This window comes from Ursus americanus, chromosome 22 (assembly GCF_024610735.1).
Source record: "Ursus americanus isolate L20-20 chromosome 22, mUrsAme1.1.p, whole genome shotgun sequence".
NCBI lineage: Eukaryota > Metazoa > Chordata > Mammalia > Carnivora > Ursidae > Ursus > Ursus americanus.
The window spans coordinates 36,606,960-36,631,386 of NC_142148.1; the positions used below are offsets into that span (position 1 = coordinate 36,606,960).

Genomic DNA, 24,427 nt, shown 5'->3' on the forward strand with positions numbered 1-24,427 from the left:
CCTCCCTGCAAATATGGAGATCCTTCTCCCAGTCCTCAGATTGATTTCCTGGGTGTTCCAAGTGATCTGACCTCAATACAGCTGTGTTCTCGGGATGAGGAAAGCCCAGGATCCTCCTGCTTTTCCGCCATCTTAACTCCTCCCCCACATTCGTGAAGAATTTACAGAGCTGCCTACCAGCTGTACACAGCTCTCTGTCATCTTATTTTCTGTTCTCCTACAAAGGAAACAGATGAGAGATAGAAAGAAATGTCATCAGAACAGTCTATAGAAGTGGCGTGAGGTTCCTGTATATTGTGCATCATTCACCCCACCCTGGTCCTGCTCCAGGCTGAGGGGCAAGGGAAAAGAAGAGCAAAGGAAAAGAAGAGATGCTAGTTTATACTTGAGGTCCAGCAGCTTCAGGCGTGATCTTTATTCTGGTGGGCCTCTGCCTCCCAATAATGAAATGAGGATAAGTTCTTCCTACTTTAAAGAGTTCTCTTGAGAGAAAATAGAATAACATAGAAGTATTTTATACTTTGCACATCAAAAGCAGGGCACATCTTAGACATCTGTAAAGACATTTGTGAAGTGACTGTAAACTTCTCCACAACCCTCCCTCCAGAATCTAAATAGAAAATACAAAACCAATCATCATAAAACCTCAGGGTTCTCTAGGTCTCCTTTGACCATATATCCCACAGAGAAAAGAGAAGAGCATTTAGGAGAGAGAAAATCAAGGGGAAGGAGAAGTGAGGATGCCTACCTGTCCTCCTTCCTTACTCTACTGCAAGCACTTTAATTGTGTTAGCTTATTAAATTCTCTCACCCTTCGTATCATGTGGATATCATCACCCCATTTTACAGAGGAGGAGATTAAGGCCAACAGAGGAAGTATAGCTTGCCCTGAATGGAAGAGCTTGTTAAGTGGCAGAGGAATAGATTCAAAGGCAAGCTGACTGACTCCAAAGTTGTACTCCTTCCAAATGATACACGACAGCCCGGATGGATCCAGGCAGCCAGTGGATTTTCTGGGAACCAGGAAAGCAAAAGGTTTGGGGGATGGTGTGGGGCAGGCACTCACCTGTCCATAGCTTCTGTGACAAGACATCCTGCTCCTTTCTGTGAGCCTTTCTCTAGCACATTAATGAAGCCATCTCCCTGATGTCCACCAGAAAAGATCAAGTAGCAATGGGAGCAGTATGAGGTGGGAATAGGAGAGAACCTAAATGGAATATATGCCCTTTTGAGAGAAACACAATTTGCAAATGCCCCCAAAATGAAGACACAGAAGAGAGCAAAGCTTGAGGGAGAAGGTCAGGTAGCATTTGTGAGATTTGTGAGATATCGGACATCTGAAGATGGGGATGATCATAGGATTTTTCTGAATCAGCAAGTCTTTTTTTTTTTTTTTTTTTTTTTGCCTCAGGGGCTTTTTCACATTTGTGAGATATCAGACATCTGAAGATGGGGATGATCATAGGATTTTTCTGAATCAGCAAGTCTTTTTTTTTTTTGTCCTAGAGGCTCTCACACTTAAAAAATTGTTGGGAACCCAAAAGAGCTTTTGCTTTCTGACAGATGGTTGCTATCTATTGATATTAATCACACTGGAAATTAAAACCAAGACATCCAAAAATACTTACTAATTTATTTTAAAATTATAATATGCCTATTACATATTAACATAAATAACATATATTTCTTCAGAACAATAACTGTAATTACAAAAAAAAAAAAAACCCTTAGAAGACTAGCATTGTTTTATAACTTTGTAGATCTCTTTAATGTCTGGCTTAATATAAAACAACCAGATTCTCTTATCTGTTTCTGCATTCCATCTGCTGTGATACATTGTTTTGGTTGAAATGATTAAAGAAAACCCAGCTTCAAACAGATTTGTAATTGGGAAAGTATGGACCTTATGGATTCTCTGAAAGGTGAACTCCACGGGTTCTGGCACTATGTTTTGAGAAAAACTGCTTTAAAAATTTAAATAGTGAATGAATACAAAGGATTTGCTACAGTGCCAGGACACAGAGTGGATAGATGCTCACTAAATTGTATGAGAAAATGTTATCCCCGAACTTCAGTGTACCTACATACTATGTCTAAGATAAATGTCCCAAAATTTCTCCCTCTCTAGCTAGCTAGTATAGATATAATGATAGGGAAGGAGGGAGGGAAGGAGGGAGAGAGAGAGAAAGAGAGAGGAGATCAAAGCCAAGCAAGTTGGATAGGTAGATGGATGGATGGATGGATGGATGAATAGATAGGTGATAGATAGATAGATAGATAGATAGATAGATAGATAGATAGATAATCACAGCCACACAAGTTCATGGGGGCATACATACACACAAAAGTACATACACAAAAACGAAGCTTGGAATTCTCTTAAGCTCCCTTAAATAAATCAAAATACTGACATCATTTTACAAATTATTTTAACAACATTCTTTTGCCTCCTTCTCCTCTTACCTTCCACCTTTTTTTTTTAATTAGGAAAAATGCATTTTATTGGTGTGCCCAGTGTGGTACCAGTGATGGGCAATGCCCAGCACCTATCTCTGCCATGGATTCCCTTCTTCCCTCTCCTGGGAGTTCATGACCCAATCCCAGAAACAAACAGAATTTCAAATATGTTCACCAGGGCCATGTGGAAGTTATTTACCCTAAGAACCCTTTATCAGGAATGGGGAGTCTACAAGAAGGGCTCCTCCCAGACAGGGTTCTTAATCTCAACCCCAAAACACAGGAAATTATTTGAGTGGTAACTTTTTCGATTTGTCCAAATATGGTCCATATAAAATACCACTCTAGATTTATAGGAGGGAAGTTAATAGATACATGCTACACTAACATTAAGCACTAACTCTTAACTCTGTCTGAGAACCACATGGAAAATGGCTGTAGGACCTCCACTGGGCACCTGTGCCATGAGCATCTCCCTGGCATAATCCATGAAGTCCTCAGAGTTTGAAGTGTGAAAGTGTCCCATGAGATATTTTATAAAAGGTATGATTCCTGATTCATTGTTACTTGATTTTGTTAGAGTTCTTTCTTGACTTGGTCATCGTTTTTAAGAAATAACCAATATTTCACTGAAACTCCTTGTTTCCATTTTTAAAAAATCTAGGTATACTTTACATACAGGAAAAGCCGCTATTTTCATTGTGAGTTCTCTGTCTTGACAAATGTTAGAACTGTATAACCACTACCATAATCAAGATACAGAACAACACCAAAATCCCCCAAAGATTCCGCATGTTTTTTATGGTTAATTCTTGCCCCCGTCCACAGCCCCTAGAAAACACTGACCTTTTTTTTTTTTTCTGTTTCTATAGCTTTGTCTTTTTCAAAAAGTTATTTTAGCCTTGTCTTTTATAAGATGGAATGTTACTGGAATTATAGTGTTTTGAGTTGGCTCCTTTCATGTAGCATAACAGACTTTAGATTCATCCTTATTTTGGGGTATATCAGTGGTTGGCTCCTTTTCCTTTTGGGGCATTATTCCACTGAGTGGATGTTCCACATTGTGTTTATTCATTCCCCAATGCAGGGACATTTCGGGTGTTTCCAGTTTGGGGCAATTACCGGTAAATGTCCTATAAACATTTGCATACATTTTGTGTGCGTGTGTAAACTTAGATGTTCATTTCACTTTGATTGCTGGGTCACATGGCAAATTTATATTTAACATTATAAGAAATTGCCAAACTGTTGTCTACAGTGGGTCTACTAATTTGATTCTGATTATGAATGAATGAACATTTTAGTTGCTGTAGTCCCTCACTAGCACTTTGGCAGCCTTACCCCCAACCCATCCTAATCGGTACGTGCATATCCATGCATTCACATTTTTTGAGTCCTCCATTTCTCCACTCTTAAAAAAAAGTCACAAAAGAAGGAATACTAAAATAACTTAGATGGACAGCTTAGATTGATAGAGTAACTGGGCTAAAGAAAAAATAGTAAAGACCTAAAAGTCTCAACGTGTAAGCACAGGACAGTAAATGAGGTGTATATACTTTGAATCTAGGGATAATATTTAGCTAAATATTATCTTTTGAAATCCTCTAATCCTCACAAAAATTTTTAAAATAACTCAACATTGTAGGGCTCGTAACTCAAACACTAGAGGTCACATTAAAATTAACAAGCAGCTGTAAAGTTGATCCCCTAAGTGTCCTTCTGATGCTACGTAAACTTCTATTAAGTTAATATTAGCTTTTAAAAAAAATGTTGAATGGTCAGTAATTCAAAACAACTGAATTTTTAATCATTACTGTATGTCCTGTAGTTGTTTAATAACATTATCAAGTTTTAAATTGGGATTTCTATTTCCTCTTTTAAAAATAGCTTTATTTAGATATAATTTATATACCATAAAATTCACCTATTTAAAGTGTATAAGTCACTGGTTTTAGCAGAGCTGCAGGATTTGTGATTATAACAGGATATAATTTTTCTAATATTTGCTTTTCAAAACAGCAAAGACTTATTATATTGGTGTGTATGATTCTTCATCTTTATTTTTGAGTATTTGTATTGTTATCATTACATACATTTTAAGAATGCCCAGTGATGAGAAATTCAGAGCAGCAAGGTTTTAATTTTCTCCAGAAGTAAACATTTCAGTGATTAATGTTAAGATTCTTTTGCAGCTAAATTGATGGATGATATCAAGCTAAATATATTGATAAAATTTTATTTAGGACTTGAAAGCTATGAAGCTTATTTTTAATAACACAGTAATTGAGTTGAAATTAAGTTAATTAAAAACTCTTCTTTGAAGTAAGCAAATTTAAAAACAATGAGTGGAGAAGCAAAACTTCATTAGGTTTGAGAAAAGCCTAATTTATTTTTCTCCTTACTATTTTTCATCTTGTATATCATGTTTTTTTCAAATAGCATCATTACCTTAAACTCTTTAGGTCACGTTTTCTTTTGTATGTTTGTATCCAGTTCAGTTTCCATTAAGCATATTGACATATACTTATCTGTGCAAAGGGGGGGTATTTTAAAATATTAATTAAATGGATTTAATAAGTAATCTGAAGATCACCTAACATGGGTACATGGGAGGTTACATTAATATAAACAGCCACATTTTGTGAGCTGGTGTTTCTGTTTAAATTATGGAAGAATATTATCCCCCTTTCTATAAATATTGGGTTCATAGAAGGAGTCTTAGCTCTTGATCTTTATATATTTGAGCTGTTCCTCACATTCCCCATTCCCCCTAGTACTCTGAAATGAAGTGCTGACTTCTAATCAGTATCCTCCAATGACATGACTCCACCCCAACCTGCTTGCAGCCCCATGTCTTCTGTGAATTGGGTCAGTAAATCATCCTCCCCTCTTGGGTTCAGTTCTCCTCCCTGGGCTTCAGTGTTTCACAAGGTTTATTATCTGTACTTTTATCCACAGCCTCTTCCTCCCCTGGGTTCTCACACATACCGTGATCACTCTGTGGGCTCTTCGATACCTCTGTTGGGTCCAGCAAGCCGCTGTCTCACCATCCTTAGCAAGAGTTCCCTTGGGGCCTTGACAACTCCATCTGTCTTCAAGATTCTGCTGTGCATCTTTCCATTCCTCTACCCCACCTTCCAGACCACTGCCCCACCTCAACACAATAGCCCACTGGTCACAGACACTGCTGTAGGTGCCTAAAAGGACAGAGCTTCCCACTTGTCCAGACACTTCGACAGGAGCTAGAAAAGAGTTTGGGTAACAGATGCAGGAACACCAGCTGGCTGTAACCAAAATTTGGTGGAATGTCAGCTTGGAGACCAATGTCTGTATATCTTTGCCCTGGTCTAACACTTTAATATTGAATGGTATTTGGCATAATCCCTGGGTTGGCAAATGAGTTATCTGCTTGCACCAGGGAGACGTGGCTATTCAGAGGCACTTGGGCTTTTGCCATCCCATTAAATATTTCTGAGATACCTAAAAGTATTTTAATATGGAATGTGCCATGGGATATGGGATCCTGCCAATTTGATAATTGAATGGGGGGAGCTGATGTTTATTTTAACAAAACCAAATCCCTTCTTGACAAGTCTATTTTTTCACATTATGAGCGAAGAATTGCATTATGAGACACCCTTCAGAAGCAGGCTATCACCCACTCATTTCTGATTCATGCCTCCAGCTGGTGTTCCGCCCTCTCATACATCCCTGGCACTGTCCCTACCCAGTGGGGAAAGATAGAACTGTTACCACAACTTCCCATCTGAGTTCTCTCTGCTGGTTCTTTACAACTGGTAGGTCTGCACAACACTCTGATTATTTGGTATTGGTATTCAAAAGTAGTAGCAACAATAAAAAGAAAGATTCATGGTGAAAGTAGTGGAAGGAAGACATTTTTCTACATCTCTTCCTCTCTTTTATATGGAGGATATTTATAGGTTAAGAGAATTCCAAAGAGGATATATATTCAAACTATTTTTAAGGTAACATTTACAAATTCATTTCAATTTAATTTATTCCTCTTACTTTGGGTTCTAAGCAATGCCATCAGTAGAGTACCAGTAGACAGCCCCATAGATTGCTGCCCTAGACATTTGGGACCATCATTCACTTATCAAATGCATATTTGAGTGTCAAACTCTGTCCTGGGTTCTGGGAAATACAGATGAGGTTCCCTCTTCATGCGATCAGGCAAATGATAAACACATAATCCAATAAATCCAACAAGAAAATATTAGATAGGTCCAAACGCTATGAAGAGTTCAGACTTTACAAGCAACTCCCCAGAGAGTGTCTGAAGTTAAATCCAAGTATTCAGTGGGCAGTATATGAAGAATATAACTTTGTATGCCATCAACAAAGGCCTGAAAGTAACATCGGGGGGAATAATGCAAGGCATGGTCTGATTCCCTAAGGAAAAGAGTTTCCATCACTTTCTAGGCATCTCATCCTATCTTTCCACATCTTCCTCCTCACCTGGCAGCTGAGCAGACACCACAGGAATGGTACTCAGTTGCAGGCAGAGGGGTGGGTGGGGGTAACCATAGAACCTGAGAGACCAATCCATAAAGGCTCACCACATTTTACAACTATGTTTTAACTAGCTTAAAAATGATTCAAAAGAAGTTTCCTTCAGAAAATGTGAAAATTGGAAGAGGGTTGCTTGTTTGTAATCATCAAAGGCTTTTAACTCCAAGGTGAGGAAAAAGTCATTTTTAATGCATTTATAAATGGAATGATCCAATCCTGAAACAGCTATTCTTTTATCTCCCATCTCTGCTAGTATTTCTCCACTGTAATAGACTCTTCCCCTCCCATGGACAATGAAGGAAAGTAATTACTTAAGATTTTCCTGACTCTTCTCGTTTTATATTTTTCTTGCCTATAAAATGTTCTGCAGGTGTGTCCTCAAGCCAGTTCATCCCTGCACTTTGCATCTTGTGTGTAACCACCATTATTGAGGGTCATTCCAACTCTGGTATGCTCTTCCATTCTCACCCAAAGCAATTAGCAGAATAGTTGTTAGAGGAACACCAGCAGTCACATTTCACTTGATCTTGTTGGCGTTAGTCACTGTGCCATTGTGGTGAATTGAATGATGTCTCCAGAAGATATATCCAGGTCCTAACCCACAGAACTCTGACTGTGATCTTATCGTTAAAAAAGTCTTTGCAGAGTTGGTCTCAGTATCTCAAGATGAAATAATCTAGAGCCCTAAACCCAATGAAAAATACCCTTATGAGACATGCAGAGAAGAGGAAGAGGCTATGTGGCAACAGAAGCAGAGGCTGGAGTGATGTGGCCACAAGCCCAGGAATGCCAACAGTTTCCAGAAGCTGGAAGAGGCAAGGAATGGAATCTCCCCTAGAGCCCTTGCGGACATCTTGATTTTGAATTTCTCCAGAACTGTGAGAGAATACATTTCTGTTGTTTTAAGCCACCAGGTTTGTGGTAATTTTCTATTGCAGCCCTAGGAAGCTAATATAGTCAATCTAGGTTGTAAATTCCATAAAAGCAGGTCCTAAGCAATGCCCTGGAGTGTGTGTCCCATACACAGAGTGGGCCAAACTGATGTGACTTGATCAGGCGAGTTTGAGATTGAGGCAAAATTATAAAAGCGTCTATTGTAGAAATATCTCTATTTCTACCATTCACGTGGCATCTCAAGCAAAGAAGGAACAGCCATATTTCTCTGTTAGAAGAAAAGAACTGAAGTTTTTTGGGTGCTGTTTAGTTAGATGACAACAATCATACTCATGAGGGCCTGTCAGCAAACCAAGAAATTAAATAAGGCCTGTTTACACCTACTTTTTCCTACAGCTGTTCCTTCTGTCATAGAGATGTCCTATTACACACAAAACTCAATTTCTCACCCCAGTGCTTAGTTCACCTCAGACTGTTTAATCAGCACAGGGATGCTGTGTGGATTCGCTATTCCTTTCATGCTGAAAAGAAAGTGACCTTGGAACTCTCTGGCACTTGAGCCACCCATAAATTTCTTGCATTGCCAGAGAACAGCACAGACCAACTGCAGGGAGTGGTTGTTTTATTTCTTCAAATACTGATGAAACGCTGTTGTCTTGTGGTAATTGAGCTTCAGATTTGCCAGAGAAAAGATTCCCTCTCACTTCTAAGTAATACAACCGGGTGGCTGGGAAAATGCAAAGACACAGAAAGGAACATTCATCAAGGTGTAGATGCTATTTCATGAAAACAAAATATGCCAAACCTGTGACACTGAGTCATAAGGAGCTGTTTGATCTTGCTCTCCTGGTTTTGAGCACCATATCCAGAATGGGCAATGTTCTTACTGTAAGGCTACATCCTGCCAACTGCTATAAACAGTCATATGCCATAAAACGAGAGTTTCTACTTCCTCTGCCATTCTCTCTAGAGCACAGTTCAGTCCCACCTCAGGCTCTTACGGAACTTCAAGAATCCCAAGGCTTCTCTGTTATTTAGAAAGGCAACACACCATGAGATCAGGCCGATGACATAACTTGAGAATTACCTTGGGAGGCACAGAACCAAACCCTGTCCTGTAAGCCAGGCTCTGGTGGAAGGCAGCTGTAAAGTAGGCTTTGAAATATGCTCCAGGAAAGCCTCCATTAGTATGAGTTATTTCAGATGCTTATTATAATCCATACCCTTAGAATACATTGATGAGGAAAATAGCACAGATGAATGACTCTACCACAGTCTGATGTTTAGGTTTTATTGGAAAGAAATCCTCCTTAAAGCTAGTGGAACCTGACTACAGTCGGCAGAATGACTCGGAGATAGTTCAGGATTGAATGCAAATTTTATACTTTCTGAGCAGAACCAGCCATGGAAGTCTAGCAATTTTGGAGAGGAAGTCTCACACTCAATAACATTTTTAAAAATCCATTCATTCTATAACTGTGAATAGTGCACCCACCATTTGACCAGAAGTACATATGTGCTATGAAAGATAAAAGTATAATACAAATTTCATCTTCCACACTGTGCAATCGACTAGAGAGTAACAGGCATGCTTTCCTGAAAAGTTAAAAAAAAAAAATACAAGAGCAATCACAAAGCAGTACCTAGTTAATTGACTAATGAATGAATCAAACATAAATAAGTTATGTGTTTATAGATGAGAAAGATCTGACCAGATAGTCTGGTAGAGTGGAAGGAACCTGGGTCTTCTTTCATGCAACCTGGGTTCAAACTCTCTTTTTCTTTTCTTTTTCTTTTTCTTTTTTTCCACCTCTTCCTAGCTATGGGTTTCAGGACAGTAAGTTAACAAGCTCTGTGGGCCTCAACTTCATCAGGATGTCTTTGTTGGATTGTTAAGGTGTTTGGAAAATGAGATATAGTGTATAAGCAGCCCCTCTCACATAATAGGTGTTCGAATGCATTGTTGCTTCCTTATTACTTCTTCTCTCCTCTAGCTCACACTTTCCTAAGAAGGGAGGCTCTGGATCAGATTTTCATGAAGTGTTTCACAGCCCCTGGGATAGAATTTGTGACACTACTAGATGTTGTGAGTAGGCGGTGCTGATTAAAACAAAAAAAGGTGCTGAACAGAGGGTGCCCATCATCCAGGTGGTCCCCCCCAAAGTTGGCTAAGTTTCTGCCTTATCATAAAGCTAGTGGTATTCATAACCAGATTCCAAATTGAGGCCTCAGAAAGGGTTTTATGCGGAAAATTCCCTTCCCTAAATTCAGATCTCATCTCCTTGGTTATGTTAATTATATTTGAGCGTTACATTAGCTCTAAACTTCCCAGTCGCCAGGGGAACAATGGAAACACAGCAGATTATATAATTTTCATTGACTGATAAAAAGGACATGCGGAGTCTTTTTGGAGATTGAATTCTAAGGCTTAAAATGTGTAGTCATAAAAAAAGAGAATGCATTTACAAGTTGCATTCAAAAGTGTGCTTTATCTCTTTGCTTCCCACGTGTGGCTTCCAGCTCTTCTAGCAATGTTTGGGGGTGAGGTAGAAAAACACACACCTGGTGGATATGTCCTTTTAGGGTATTATGACTCAGGAGGAAACCTGGTAAGATCCAGATGTGTGTACTTTAGAATGGAAATAAATGTGAACAATATTAGCATTTGTGAGATAAATGAAGGGAGTGAAAACAGGGTAAAGAAATCTGTTTAGAGTTGCTTTCACTAAGAGAATCTTCATAAGCTCATAATTTATGAGCAACAATGGAAATTTAGTGAATGGGATAAGACCAAAGATATTAGCCCAGACCAGATGCCTAAATTTAAGATGGTTTTTGTGACAGAATAGATTGAGGTGAGCCACTGGTTGAATTCCAGGTGAATGTAAGGAAATTTTGACCCATTATTACAGCCAGCCAATTGTATAGCTGAATTCATCCACAAAGGAATTTTCTTCAATAACCAAAGAAAGTGAGCACAATCATTCTTGTGTTAGATAGGAAACAGGGCCCAAGAGGAGACTGGCTGATGCTAGAATTACCTTCTATCATATAAATTATTTTGCAGTTTAAGGAGAAGTAGTGTCTTAGAGAAGTCACAAGGTGGTCAGATTTCTACAAGAAACAAAAATATATGAAAAAAGCCTCAAAGGCAAAATCATTGAGTAATGATGCTTCTTCACTGTTCCATTGAGTAGAAATGATGAAAAATCACCCAGTGTAGAAAAGTGGTAAATCCTTCTGCTCTGGCAGTCTTGCTGGTCAATTTTCCCATGATACATTCACTGCCAGTTAACTGTGAGGAAAAATAAAACAAAACCAAAGAGTTGTCTCTTTTTCTTTGGTTCTGATTTGTGAGAGGTTGAAATATTCAAAATGAGCTGGTCCTCCTTTAAGGCAGTTCTTTACCTTGACCGTCCTTTAGAACCACCTAGAGAGCTTTTAAAAATCCACATGCCTGGGTCAGTCCCATTCTCTGCATCAGTGTTTGAAAACCCGCCCGGGTGATTACAGTGGTAAACAAAGCCTGAAATAGTATGACTATTCATATTCCACATGACTGAAAATAGGAACATCAGTAATGAAGAATGACTGAAGAATCATGGTCATCTTAAGAAGTGTAGTCTGTTTCCCTATTCTTGAATCTGGGCTGCCTCTGTTATTTATTTTAGTCAGTAGGATGTGGTACAAGTGACATGATGTGAGTTTCAGAGCTTCAGTACAGTTTCTGCCTCCATCCTTTTGGAATATTCTCTTTGCCTTGTAAGGAACCTTGGGCTAGAGGGTTAGATCATGAGTGATCACATAGAGAGATGCCCAGTTATTAGGCAGCACCAACCTCCAGCTATGTGAGTGGAGTCATCTTGGCTCATCCAACCCTAGTAGCCCATTCCAGCTGAGCCTGATCAAATCGCTTATCAGCTTTGCCCTCTTGCTCCCTTTGGCATAAGGAAACTAGTTACTGTGTCATGAGAATGCTCAAGCAGCCAGTGGGAAGTTCTATATGGTAAGAATCTGAGTTATCTGCCAATAGCCATGTATGTAAGCCATGTTGGGAGCAGATCCTCCAGCCCCAGTCAAGCTTTCAGATGAATGCAGCCCCTACCAAGATTCTGATGGCAACTTCATGAGAGATCCAAGCAAAAGCACCCACTTAAGCTGCTCCCAAATTCTTGACCCGTGGAAACTATAAGAAAGTCAGTGGTTTCTATTTTAAGTCATTAAGTCTTGGAACCATTTGTTATACAACAATAAATAACTAATGCAAGGACCTTTATTTCTGAATGGATTGCACTGGAGAAAAGAGGCCTAGTGGGTCCAGCTAAAGCATGTAAGGGGAAGGAGAATAATTCAGCATCTAGAATTAAAGGTCATGGTCTAAGGTCAATGGCATGGTGGTGAACTAGATTAACAGTGCTTTGGAGCCTGTGGTAATGGAAAATGGAATACCTATTAGGAGTGCCAGGTGGTTATCCTAGCAAATGTTAATCCTGTCTAGGAACAGAATTTAGTCCTGCCAGAGCTGAAAATCTGCCGCTAGATAGGGATTTAGGAACTTCAGTTATATAGATTGGAAAACTGCAGGTTGATAGACTGACCATTATACACATCTCCAGGGAACTAAGAAACCACTTAGTGTAAAGGAAATAACATAGAAACTCATGTTAAGAGGTGATAAAGAGAAATGTATCATTTTGGGGCCAAATACAAGCTACATCCCAAACTAAGAAAGGAAAGATAGTTGAGAGAATGAGGAGAAAAGTTATGCAACAGAATCAGGATGGAGAAAAGGAAACAAAAAAGTTGTAAATGAGGAGAACAACATTTGAAAATAACTAGTACATTTTTTAAAGCAAATAAGTTGGGAGGTTTTGTCCTTCTCTCTCTTAAGGGCTGTTAACTATAACCAAGCATGTCATAATCTACAATAACACCAGAAAAACTAGAGATAAAAGGTGCAGTACAAAGAAAGTGAATAATTTTAAGGAAGGATGCTCATTTTATGTAAATTTTAAACAGAATGTCAATTTGTCTGAAAACTGTGAGGAGAACCCACATACGAGGGAGAGCGGAAAACTGCAAACAGCTCAGCAGCTAAGTAGGGGCAGAGGAGCAAAAATAAATAAATATTACGTTACTCAAATAGCAGCCTATGAGCTACGGAATTTTATTTTGACATAGGAGTCCTTGTCACTTTCTTAGCCAGAAGGAGTAATTAACTACTTAATGCTGAGGGAAAGCAGAGACAGGGGGAAATTGCTGGACTCTCCACCTCACGTTCCAGACACTCAAAATGGCATTGGTCAGGGGTACAAAGTTTCAGTTATGTAAGAGAATAAATCAGTTCTGGAGATCCAACGTACAGCAATATGACTATAGTTATCAACACCATATTGCCTACTTGAAATTTACCGAGAGGGTAGATTTTGTGTTCTTAACCCACATACACAGAAGAAAAGGAAAACAAAAGGAGATGATACCAATGCAAGGTGATGGTTGTTCTAATTAGCCTGATGTTGTGATTATTTTACAAAATATATGCATATCAAAACATCAATTACATATGTACAATTTTTATTTGTCAACTCTATCTCAAGAAAGCTGGGGGGAAAAAATTGTAACAAATGGCATCCCCATGAAGCAGTCTTCAATAGAAACATTCCAAGAGGGCATCTTCAAATAAATGGAACCACAATTAAAATAAATGAAAAAATAAAATGGAAATGAAGGGAAGAAAGATAAAAACAAAAAGCTGTTACAGGAATATGCATCAAAGGAGGAATTAATCTGGTTAGCAGAAGAATATTTATTTATAGTTATACTTTTGAAAAAGCAACATGATTACTAGTGGAAAAAATCAATATTAGACTCCAGGATGTCTGACTTCAAAGTCTATGCTTTTAACCATCATGTGATACTACTAAATAAAACTGAAAAATAAGGAAGAAACAAACACAGAACTTAATAGCTTAAGAAATAAAAATTTGCTGTATTTGCTGTATATGTCTGTCTATTCAAGAATTGTTTCTTTGAATAAATCAGGTAGATATATAAAGCTAACTAACTCACACATATCAGAGGAAAAAAAGGAAAATGTAAGCATACTAGAAATTAGAACAAGGAACTAGCCAAAAATCAGAAGACAATATTAGAAAATCATAGGGGAAGACCTTGTTCAACTTTTCAAATAAATCTGAAAGCCTGGTAGAAATTGAAAATATGAATTATTACAAACTGACTCAAGGTAGATAAAACAACCTTAAATAAACCAGTGGCCATAAGCTAAAGTGAAATAGTTGTGAAAGCATTCTATAACAAGCCCCTGGAAACAAGGCCCAGATGGTTTCATGGGCTCAATTTTATGAATATTTCAAAGAATATATAAATCCAACCTTATTAAAACTGTTTCATAGACTATAGAAAGAAAAAAAGGCTTCCAAATATTTTTCCTTTAGTCAGGATAACTTTTATGCCATCCTTCCCCAAAGGTAAAAATAACACATAGAATCACAGAACGACTGAGGAAAATCCAGCCTACTGTCAGTATAAAGCCAAGGAGATCCCTTTAAAATGTAGATTGTTCTTGGGAACTACTATATTTATATATTGAATCTCCTGGATTGAACCTCTAATTTTTTTTTTTTTTTTGGTCTCTTAAAAAACATTTTTGATCTTTTTCTTCGGATTCTACTTTCTGAAATTATTCTTGATCTTATTCCTCTAGCCTTTGAATGAGCTCGTTAATTTCTGCTATTTATTTATTTTTAATTTTCAAGGACTCTATATAGCTTTCTGATTTTTCTTTTTTATATAGCATTCTATTCCTATTTCCTGGATGTCATGTCCTCCCTTATCTATGTGAATATATTAAAGGGTAGGATTTTTTGAGCCCCCTCCCCCATTTTATAACTATAGAAACAGAAAACTGATACTGGTGAGGGGCGCCTGGGTGGCACAGCGGTTGGGCGTCTGCCTTCGGCTCAGGGCGTGATCCTGGTGTTACGGGATCAAGCCCCACATCAGGCTCCTCTGCTATGAGCCTGCTTCTTCCTCTCCCACTCCCCCTGCTTGTGTTCCCTCTCTCGCTGGCTGTCTCTCTCTGTTGAATAAATAAATAAAATCTTAAAAAAAAAAAAAAAGAAAAAGAAAACTGATACTGGTGAAATCCTACTGGATGTAAGAGCTGGGGGAAGAAAGTCTTTAATTTTTTATTTTATATCCTTTGGTACTATATGAATCTCTTACAATATGTATGTATTACTTTTATAATGATAATAATAATAATAATAATAATGGGGAGGAAGAGGAGAAGGAGGAAAAGAAATCATTAGATAAGCATCTTGACCTCTGACCAATACATTTATAATGCTTATGCAGCACCAAAAAGAGGAATATCCTTAATACCAGCAGAAGCCTGGACAGAGAATTCAGGTTTCATCAGGCAACTTAATGTCCCTCTGCATTCTATAGTAGTTCTTCTATGCATAATTTAGAGTCCTCGTAATGAGTTCTACTAACCTTATATTATCTCTTGCAGAGTGGGACTTTGATGAAGGTTTTTAATGTGATCCGGACTTTGATTCATCTGTAGTTATGCTACTTTTGTCTTGCATTGCAATCTTGAGTCCTTTTAGCCTCCCCGACAGGAATCTAAGGTGTAAACTTCCAATTTTCTGCATTCGGTGGTTTCCACTTTGACTACTGGGCCTCAGAAATGACCTTGCTTCCTTGCATAAAATTAGAAGTTTTCTTGGCAAACACGAGGTGGGAGGCTGTGCTGTCACTCCCAAAGGAGTGTGTGGCAAAGCAAGAGTATTTGAGCTTATGTACGCAGGTTGGACAGTTTGGGCCAAGCTCACATGCATCATGTCTGAGGCAGTTTGGGGCAGACCACTCCTGGCCTAAGCCAATCTTTCATAGGTCAGTTGACTTAGGCAGATACTACCAAAAGCACAGATCATGTACAGAAGATAGTGGGTAGTCAGGCCCTGAAATTCTGAGTCCAGTTGAGAGACCGCCAAAGAGGAGGGTCATGGGTGCTGCCAAGATCTGATTTGATCACCAGGGTTCTGCCAGGGATTTCAGACTCATTACTACTGCCATACCCTTGTCTTCTATTTGCCCTGCCAGTTCCCATAGCCCAGGGCTCTATGGGTCCTGACACTAATTCTAAAGTGTCCTTCCGTCCTGCTCCTTTCTGTTTTGTTCTGTTTTCTGCCGTAAAATCTTTAGGAATTTTCTCCTCCTCATTACTGTAGGGCTTACTTTTATTTACTGTTGGCAACATTGAGAAGTAGAAAACAATTTGCTATGGTACCTTTCCCATCACTACACTCAACCAAAGTTGATGCTGGCCTTTGAGATCTTCATCTCTATTCACTGTTCATGCATTCAACAAACATTTGTTGTCTAATTACTATACACCACGTACCCTTCTAAGCAATGGGGATATTATGGTGAACAAAAGAGATAAAATCCCTGCTATCATGGAGGATCTATTTTACTAAATGTGTCCTCAGAATCAAAGCTTTTATTTCTTTTAAAGATTTATTTATTAGAGAGAGAGAGAGAAAGTGAGCACAAGCAGGAGGGAGGAGGGGTAGAGAGAGAGGGAGAGAGACTCTCAAGCAGACTCCACTTTGAGCCCAGAGCCCGATGCCGGTCTCAATCTCAGGACCCCGAGATCACGAGATGAGCCAAAACCAAGAGTTGGAAGCTCAACTGACTGCACCACCCAGGCACCCCCAGAGTCAAAGATTTTAATAGCATATAGTATTTCTTGTTCCCAAAGGGATTATCTTTAAACAGATGATCTTTAAACAGGTGCTCAAACAGTATCCAAGGTCTTAAGGAATAAAGTCAAACGATAACAGATTGGGGCAGCCTAACTATGATCTATTACAGGAAATGTGGCAGTGGTGGAACATGTCTTTAAAAATAATGCTTCTTGTTAGGCCATTTTATTGTCCTAAAGCAACCCGTTACAGCAGAAAGAGCCCTGGATTTGGCATCTATGGTGTGTTTTTGGCAAGTTATTTCACCACTTTCAGCATTGGTTCCCCCTAACGAACACCCCGTAAAAAAGGAATTCTAATATCCATTGAGAAGTAATGAGAGAATGTATGTTTAGAAGCCTGGGCTGGCCTGGTGCAAAATAAGGGCTCAGTCTATGGGTGTCCTCTCTGTGGAAAGGGCAAGGTGTGGGCAGAGCCCTTGGTTCCAGCAGGGGGGCACCATCATCCAGATCCTGTGGGTCTTGTGGGGCTGTGCCTATGCCTTGTTTGTGGGGGGGCAGACAGGGGAGCCCACCCAGATGCATGGCCTCGGGCTGGGTGCTGGCCACTTCACAGCTAGCTCTCCTGACTCATGAAGCCCTTCACTGGCACCATTTTCTTATGAAGCTGCCTTTCTTTGCCCATTGCACTGCGTTTAGAATGCAAGTCTGTGCTAACTTATTACAGGTCCTTTTAATGACACGCTCCAGTGTCCTCAGGGTAAAGATGGAGAAAAGCCACTTTTCCTCACTTTAGAGAAACAAGAGGAGAGGATCATGCTGAATGATGCCAAGGTTGACTGAGGACACATGCATATATTCCATAGCAGCTTAATTTATTTTCCGCTATTATAAAAGTGAATTATAGTCTCTTTGTTTCTCTGATTCAGTGGAAGAAGAACTGTTAGACACAAAGCAAAAGGTCCATTAAAATGACTGTGCTGGGGGAAACTCCCTGCAGCAGTCCTGACAGAGGTTTATGTGGGATGATGTAAGAAGGAGAAGACCTGAGGCATAAATTCGGAGCCTCCTGAAAGGGACTTGAAACTGGGTTCGCAGAGGTCAGGAGGAGATTCAGTTCCCACAGGCTTCAGTGGGAAGTTCATGCTGGTCAAAAAAAATCAAAATAATAATAATAGTACCAATAAACAGATAGCAAAAGGTACCTTTCATGAAAAAGAGATGGTTGACCTATGGACTCAGTATCTCAAGGCAGGGGAACCATATGATTCAGGTTGGTCATTTCTACTCCGTCAGGAAAGAAGGCCAAGAAAGGAAAAAGAGAGCAAAATTCTTATATGATATTCATTTTGTACTTAAATTTGGGAAAATATCTTTAAAGCTACCTATTCATTCCAATGATGGGTGTATTTTTGTATTTAGACATGTTGACAACAAAGATGTATGTGTATGTTGGAACATCAGGGCTTTGCAATGACAGATAGTAGGTCTTAAAAGCACTAGAAGTTATTTTTTTAAATTTTATGTGTTCTCATAATGATGCCTAATATTCTTGAGAGGGAAGAACATATTTCCTGAAAAAAAATCTTAATTTTCATATAACATTAGGAAACCTCAACAATTCTTAATAAAGGGCAATAAAATTACTGGGTCCTATTTGGATTGGCTTATGAAGACCTCAGTGGCTGTTCTTGCTTGAAAGAAAGGCATCCTCGGAATGGATTTAAGTAGAATTTCTTGGTTGCGGAGTTCACTAGTTAGCTCTCTTCAACTGGGAAAATACTTTAGATCAAACCATTGGCATTTAGGATAAAGATAAAGAAATAAATCTCTCTGCTAGACATATTACAAACATGTTTTGAAAATATTTGAGTAGTTATGAGAAGCAAATTTGTGGTGTGGCTTGTCTGTGATTTATTAAAGCAATGGTAGCAATGGAAAATTAAGACCTCACTTTGATACTTTATGCATTTATATACATAAAATGTGTATCTATTTATATATAAGTATGTCATATATATATATAGTCATATATATATATATATATATCTCCATCTCTCTCTCTCTCTCTCTATATATATATATATATCTCCGTCTCCATATCCATATATATATCTCCATACACACACACACACACACACACACACACACACATACATACATACATATATATTGCTTGCTTTCACCCTGTGGTGTGAGGAACTAGGGGTGTTTAATGATTCCTACTGATGTGATATTTAATTGCTCTTCTGCTTTCTTCCACTTACTGGGATTTGTGGGAGAGAGGAAAGAAACCTTGAAATCTCCAGTGTCGAGATTGTTCTCAGCTGCAAAAGGATGAGTGCCTGATTTGGGCGAATGTTTACCCAGACCAGTACCTAAGTAAGGTTGGGATGTGTGAGTTGAGGCTTGTTTGATATAGGGTGTCTCAAGGCTTTGGTCATAGGATGCCAGGTGGGACGCAGGGGTCTAGCAAATTATCCACAGGAAGTTTGGCAAATTCATAAGAATAAGTACTATGATTATTTGGTTCATACACAGTTCACAAGTTTGAAATGTTATGTTAGTTTTAATTTTCACAGAATACTTTAGGCACTTAATATTTTTCTCAAAAGTTTTGCATGTGCTTAAAGAATTGTGTTGTCGGTTCGCCTTGACTAATATTGTGTTCACAGAAGTGATTGGTCTTGGCAATAGTATTTTCAGTAGTCTAACATCAAGATCAGTCACTTGGGTTTTGTTTCTTGTTAAATTGTCTTTTATTCTTACTGGTATATACTGTTATATCCCAATTGATGAAAATGGATGAATGACTTAGAAGTACATCATTAAAGATAAAAATGCTATCAAAAACATGAGATTATAGTCAGATAAAATAATGACATAAATAGTAAATAGGTCTTCAGTGTGAATATAGAATGTGAATTTATGTGGACTGGAAATTTCACATGTGTAACTAAAAACGAAAGTGTAAATGGGAAATACAATTGTTAATATCAAAAATTAAAACTTTATTGGACTAGTGAGACTTCCATCTCCAAAAATGAAGCTTTTGAAAATGTGTTATGAAGCCATCTATGTTTTCACGTCATTTTTAAATAAATTAAAGAAACTTGTACTTATTTGTCAAATCAAATGCAAATTAATGGATCAGGACAAAATGGAAAATTTTATCCCTTAAGTCAAAGAAGAGATAAGAATGAGAGATGCATAATTCAGTTTTTCTCTTTATAGGAAAAACTAATATCAGTCTTATTATTGCCAGAATGCTTGTAAAACCAGCCATAAAATTAATGATAAGTATAATGCACAGAAAGGAGGTTGCACAAGCCATTACCAAAACAAACCATTACCAAAATTCCTTTATCCATTGATATTGTTGGATATTTCTAACAGTAGCAGGCTGTTATGATTAATGCAATACTAATTTGACTCAAAAGCATCTTGTCAAAGGAGTCCCTTTAGCCCCACCTTCCGGATGATCTGTTCCCCCCCCCCAGTATTTTCAGATACCTGGCATACTTCCATGTGCACATATTGCTTGATGATGTACCTCTGAGTATCACAAAATCATCATATTACAGGGACCAGTTGGGTATCCCAGGCAAATTTGTTTGAATCGGCTCAGTTCTTCCTGAGAGGTAACCATTATGCTAGTTGGTTTTTTTCCAAGTGAGTACAAATCATATTATAGCTTTGTGATCAGAGCTATGTAAAAACCACATGCTTCTTTTTTTTTAAAGTTGATTTTATAGACATGAGTTGGGATTAAGTTGATCCATGTTTTCCCTGTCCTTGTATATTTGATGCAAGGCAAAAGCCAATTTTCTTCATTTAGCTATGTCTATTTATTTTAGGATATCATTTGAACTTGAACATTCTGGTGTATTTTATTGTTCCTTGTGCTCTGCACCGTTGTATTTACTCTCTAACTATTGTGGCTGTGATAGCCAGTGATCCAATTTGTAGTTGGATGAAACCAGAAATGTATAGCACTTTCTACAGCACCTGGCTCCTTCAATCCCTGCCCTTCTTTCTCCTTACTCCTTTCTGTCTTGTGCAGAAGATGGGTTTGTGTGTTTTCTTTTTTCCACTTGTCCTCAAAGGATCTCATTTGCCCCAAGTTTTGGTGTCAAGCTATTGTCCTGTGATCTCTATTTGCAGTCTGTCTTCACCTTGTACTCAACTCACAAGCCCTTGGCACCTCCTCACTTTCTTCAAAAAGAAAAAGAATTCCAGCCATGCCAAATATATTACAGAGAAACAGAATGTTTCCTGACTCTTCCAAAAAGAAAATGCAGAAGGGTTCACATTTTCTCCTTCCCACCCACCAGCAATTTGCTCCAGACTTCTGCCCCTTGGGGGATCTTAAAGTCCCCTCTGGCATAGCCAGCAGCTCTCTTCCCTGTGCCCCCGTAGAGTCTACACCTGGCCTCTATTATGCTCCTTCTTGTGGGATTTTTGCAAACACTCCAAACACTTATTAAAGTGAGTCTTTCCAACAAATGCAATTCTCTAGTGAGAGGAGGTCTAATTAGGAAAAAAAAAAAATCCCCTGTTATTATAGCAGGAAAGCAGGCAAGTAGAGAGGAGGGTGTATTTAATACAAAACAGCTTCCTTGTGCTTAGTAGGAAAAGTATTTCTACCAATAATTTGTGGATCTGGAACTCCTCTAGCTTTTAGGGTCTAACTAATTGTGTATTTCATTTGTTTCATTTGAAACTGGGCTGTCATTTCTTGTCAGGAGGAAAACAAGAGATTCTCCGAGTACACATTCATCCCCTGATCACCTGTCAGCCTCACAGGAACAAGCATCTTGCAATTTGTCCCTGCCCAGGCACTTCATCTTCAAACAGAAACTGCATCTTAATTATAGCCTTTAATGGGCTGTTTCACTCCAGGATCAATATGTCTGACAAAAACCAAGCTCCGCTAAAAGCTCATTAATTCACATCCGACTAATTCAGGATTTGTGATGATTTTGGCAGGGACCGAGCTGAAGTTTACCTCTTGTACTGCTGCTTACAAAGGTTTAGCTCGGCCAATTAATTGGGAAGAACAGAGTTGCCAAGGAAGTATTTACAGAGTATCTATGTGCGTGGAGGTAACAGGCTGATTGTAGTTTCTGCACTGCTCAGTCACTACTAGGCAACCCCAGTTAACCACTGTTTTGTATTAGCATCATGGACGTGGAAACTGCAAAGTGCACTGCCTTAAAAAGTATCTCCAGATCCACCCGTTTTATTGCTTTGTGGTTGAGGCCTTTGATATATCACATCACATCGCTCACCCTACCTCTGATTACAGCCTCAGCTCCAGTGGACATTTCCATATGAGGTCAATTCATCTCTGCAGGCAGAGTCCGGTCTCCAGCATGGGGTGTGCAGGTCTCCTTGCCTTTTCGCTCAGGGCTTCCTCTGAATCTACAGGAAGAACAGGCCAGAAGTGTAGGGGGCTAATGCCTACAGAGAATAATGCTCCACCAGTGGGAGGGAGTGGATGCACTGATGGACACTTTAGGAGGCTTTCCATAGGCTTCTCAGAAGTCCTGGCAGAAGTGAGCCCCTATGGCTGACAGCTGTGACCTTGATCATGTGGGCTTGTATTGGCTTTTCCTGCTTTCCTGTCTTACTCTCCCTGCTCTATGGCATTGCTTCCCAAATAAACTACCTGCCCCCATTCTGCTTTTGGGGAAACCCAAACTAAGATACCCATTCCTACAAAATTATATATGAAAGTATGCATGTATTTGAAATGTTTGTTCATTCCTTAGTCCCCTGGTTCCTTGGTAAGTGCATGTCTGCCTTGCGCTTCCGGGTTTGAGACAGTCCTTTGGCAGTAGTACTGAGCAGGCAATGAGTATCTTCTTTTTCTTGTCTGCACTTACAAAACTCTATTCCTTCTCCCTGAAGTCCTTTCTCTGGGTTGTCATAGTCCTGCCTGCCGCCATCTATCCAGCTCTGGTCTATCCCTGGTGCCATTCCTCTGCCTCACCCTTTTCCTCAAAATCAGCATAAATTATCCCTCCTCCTACTTTGTCTTCTGCTCAGTGTTCTGTTTCTTAGTAACATAACCCCTACTAACTAATATGGTAGATGAGTCCATGTCAGAAAAGTTCATGTGTTTTTATATTACTCTGAGAAGGTAATAAGTATGTGGTTTAACCAGGACCTTCTAAGCAATTGGGGCCTTTCCATTATCACTCAAGCCATGCCTATATTTAAGCACATGTAGACGTGCCAAATGCTATTGTCATCTTGAACTTCAGCTGTTGTCTTCTGAATTCTGTAGATCTTCCTTCTTCTTCTTTTTGGTCTTCATCTCTTCTTCTTTCCATTGTCTAACTCCTTGTTATTCACAGTGTGATCCAGTGACCAGTAACATCTGTTACGCCCGGAAGTCTTCCACTTATGTAGACTCTCAGGGGCCCACACCACACCTACTGAATCACAGACTCTGCATTTTTACAAGACACTCCCCACCCCAGGAGATTCAGAGGCACATTAAAGTTTGATAAACATGGCGACTGATGGTGGTTTCCTAGGCTTCTAGACCTGGTTCTTTTCCTCATCCTGCACACTGTCCCAGGCAATGTCTCTGCCTTCATGGTACCAGCTATGGTCCATAAACTGATAACTACACCAACTGACTTCAAACTCAGATCTCCATTCCAAGCTCCTGCTCATTTGTGCAACCGTTCCATTGACCACTGGATGTCTACATCTGGGTACCTCACAGGGGAGCCCATCTCAAGATATGGAAGTGTGGTTGCCCCAGTGATGCTGCTGCTGATGGGCTAGCCTGGATGTCTGTATCAATTAGGATCAATTTAAAAATGAGTCCAGGTCGTTACTTGTTGCTGTAGTAAAAGCAAGCAAGCAAACAAACAAAAACCAAAACAAACCAATCAGTTTTGTCCTTTCTTGAATTTGGAGTCTAGGAATATTTTATTCTCAAAAATTAATGACTTTTCAAACTCTTAGTTCCACCCCCCACCCAAAAAAAAATAAACAGCCTTGTGAGGGATACTGTGGTACTCCTCCAAATTCCCTCTTCAGAATCTAGTACAGCTATCCTTCTGCTACTGGAGATATCTGTGGCTGTATCCACTCCTGACAATTGTCTCAGGGGGTAGGAAACTCATTTTCTCAAAGGTACACCCCTCTGAGGGGGCAGTCTGTGGCCAATGATGGGTCAGCATAAGTATATGGAAGTCTAGTCCTTTTGTCTCAATTTGGAAGAACTCAGAACGGCTTATTCTAGCTTCAGAGCTCTTGTAGGATCAGTTGAGGCCTCAGCTGTAACCACATCATGGGTTGGACTCTACCTTTACCTAGTACTCCTGTCCTCACTTTCCCACAGGTACCTCCTGAGAGGACTTCCCAATACAACTTTGGCATGAAATACTCCATCCCAGAGGCTATTTGCAGAGAAAGCAACCTAAGATACTACTGCTCCTTCATTATTTCCTATCTTATCAAATGCACCAATATTCCTCCTGCTGCCTGAACCAGACAATTAGGGACGGTTTTTGACTTCTCTCCCACACAAAGAGGTCAATGGTGCATTGATCGCTCCTTTCTATCCTGACTATTGCCCCGGTTGATCTGACTCTTTCTCAGAAAATTACAACAACCTCATAACTTGCTTCCTCACTGCAACCATCATAGTATTTCTAGAATTAAACAAATAATATCATTTATGATTCTTCTTCTTATATAAAAACCTCCCATTCCCTCAGCATAAAATCCAGGCTTCTTAAGATACCATATAACACCTATTTGGTTCAGTCAGCACCAGGCTTCCCT

At 39.2% G+C, this 24,427-nt stretch overlaps 1 long non-coding RNA gene across 10 annotated transcripts in view; it reads left to right on the forward strand.

Annotated features, from left to right (window-relative positions):
- The window catches only part of LOC123799865 (uncharacterized), a 503,415-nt gene that overhangs the window by 200,436 nt on the left and 278,552 nt on the right, over window positions 1-24,427 (forward strand). The window lies entirely within an intron of this gene.